We start from the raw sequence: 2,149 nt of genomic DNA, 5'->3' as shown, positions 1-2,149 counted from the left end.
GGAATTCTGGGAGAACCACCTCTCCCGTGAAGCCCACTCCAGATGTCTGCCCCTCCCTTGTGGGTGGGCAGAACCCAGAAGTGATTAGGTTACAAGTCTGTGACTCAGTAACTATACCAGAAGGTAACAGGGTGGGTCTGATCCAATCATCTGAGCCCTTTATAAGTGACCGAAGCTCCACAGAGTCTCAGACGTCTAGGAGCCCAGAGCACCCCCAGACCAACAGCCAGAAAGGACGGACAGGGCAGGGTCTCCAAAGCCTTGGGCATCCCATCGGACCATCGACCTGAGTCTGCTCGCCACTAGATCCCTCCCTAGTCAAAGCAGCCTCCAAGTGACCGGGCCCACCCTTGAACGTCCCTCAGTGCCACCCTGAGCAGAGGAAGCAGTCAGTGGCTTGGAGCATCGGGACTTTGGACCTACACAGTGTGCACTGGTGAGTGTGGGGCAGGGTTGGAGAGGCCCAGTGTGGGGGGCTGTCTCGTACACGGCTGGACACTAAAGGGCTGTCTGAATTGTGTTGCAGCCGGGGCGCCCTTGCTCTGTGAGTCCAGCACCACCTGTAGCGAGCCCAGCTCGGCCAAGGGGAAGGGACCAGGCCAGCGCCCCCGCCATGGCACGCACCAAGCAGACGGCCCGCCAGTATGTCGGCAGTAAGGCGCCCAGAAAGCAGCTGGCCACCAAAGTCTCGGGCAAGCGGGGCCCCCCCTTTGGCAGGGCTGAAGAAGCCCCACCGGTACAGGCCCGGCACCGTGGCGTTGCGGGAGATCCGCCGCTACCAGAAGTCCACGGAGCTTCTCATCCGCAAGCTGCCCTTCCAGCGCCTGGTGAGGGAGATAGCTCAGGCCCTCATGCCAGACCTGCGCTTCCAGAGCGCGGCCCTGGGTGCTTTGCAGGAGGCCAGCGAGGCCTACCTGGTGGGTCTTTTTGAAGACACCAACCTGTGTGCTATCCATGCCAAGCGTGTCACCATTATGCCCAAAGACATGCTGCTGGCGCGCCGCATTCGCGGAGAGCGTCCTTAGGAGTCTGTGCAGGTCCCAATTATCTTGTTCTCATTTTCCTTTTTAAATCCTCTACCTGTTATCCTTATTTCTGAATGTTAGCTGTTTTGTTTTGTTTTCCATGGGGTCCAGAGGTACTTAAGCGTATGATTTTTGCATAGTAAATTTGAAGATAGAAATTATTATTATTATTATTATTATTTTTGAGACAGAGCCTCAAGCTGTAGCCCTGGGTAGAGTGCCGTGGCATCACGTCACAGCAACCTCCAACTCCTGGGCTCAAGCGAGTCTCCTGCCTCAGCCTCCCGAGTAGCTGGGACCACAGGCGCCTGCCATCATTGTAGTTTGGTGGGCTGGGCTGGATTAGAACCCACCACCTTAGGTGTATGTAGTTTGGTGGGCCGGGCTGGATTTGAACCCACCACCTTAGGTGTATGTGGCTGGCGCCTTAGCCACTTGAGCCACAGGCGCCTATCCAGAAACTAGGTTTTGATGTGAACTTTAATACAGACTCAGAGATGTATTTGAACTAAGTCCAAATGTCTCAGGGCATACCTTTTTAACAGTTATAATTAAACCTTAATTTTTCTAGATACTAACTGTGGATTTTTTGCAAACAAGTCAATTTTTTTGTTTATCGCCACAATAGATGTTTATTTAGTTTGTACCATGTAGTAAATGCCATCCAGTACCATATGTTGAGTTACCCCATGTACAACTACGTTTTTAAGGTTGTCTGTCTTCCGTGCCATTCTTGTAGATTTTCTGTTAACATGCAATAAAGTACATTTAAAAAGTAATGTATTCTATGCAGCATTTTCTTTGTATGAGGTAAGGACAAAAAAAAAAAAAAAGAGTGACAACACAACCAGTGTGGTGGATTTGTGCGTGTGTCTGTGAGTGAGGGAGAGATTAGTTTTTGCTAAAGTGTGGCTCAGCAGAAACAGAGCAGAAAGTGTGAGTGCTCAGTCAGTCAGTAATTTATATTGTGGGTTGATAATCAAACCTGTGCAACCTGACCTCCTCCTTCCACATTGCTGCTGTAGGCCAGACCTGCGCAGGTGGGTGACAGATGTGTCCAATTAAAAATACAAGAATTTTCTCTATAAAAGCCAAACTTACCCTTAAAAATCTGGAAAGCACCT

General features: G+C 50.6%; 1 pseudogene; it reads left to right on the top strand.

Annotated features, from left to right (window-relative positions):
• Positions 1-613: 613 nt before the first annotated feature.
• LOC111725203 lies at positions 614-1,025 on the top strand (annotated as a pseudogene).
• Positions 1,026-2,149: the final 1,124 nt, after the last annotated feature.

Source organism: Otolemur garnettii, unplaced genomic scaffold (assembly GCF_000181295.1).
Source record: "Otolemur garnettii isolate 467f Iridium unplaced genomic scaffold, OtoGar3 scaffold00033, whole genome shotgun sequence".
Taxonomy (NCBI): Eukaryota; Metazoa; Chordata; class Mammalia; order Primates; family Galagidae; genus Otolemur; species Otolemur garnettii.
The sequence above is the reverse complement of the archived record's forward strand: the minus strand, read 5'-3'. Positions and strand labels throughout refer to the sequence as shown.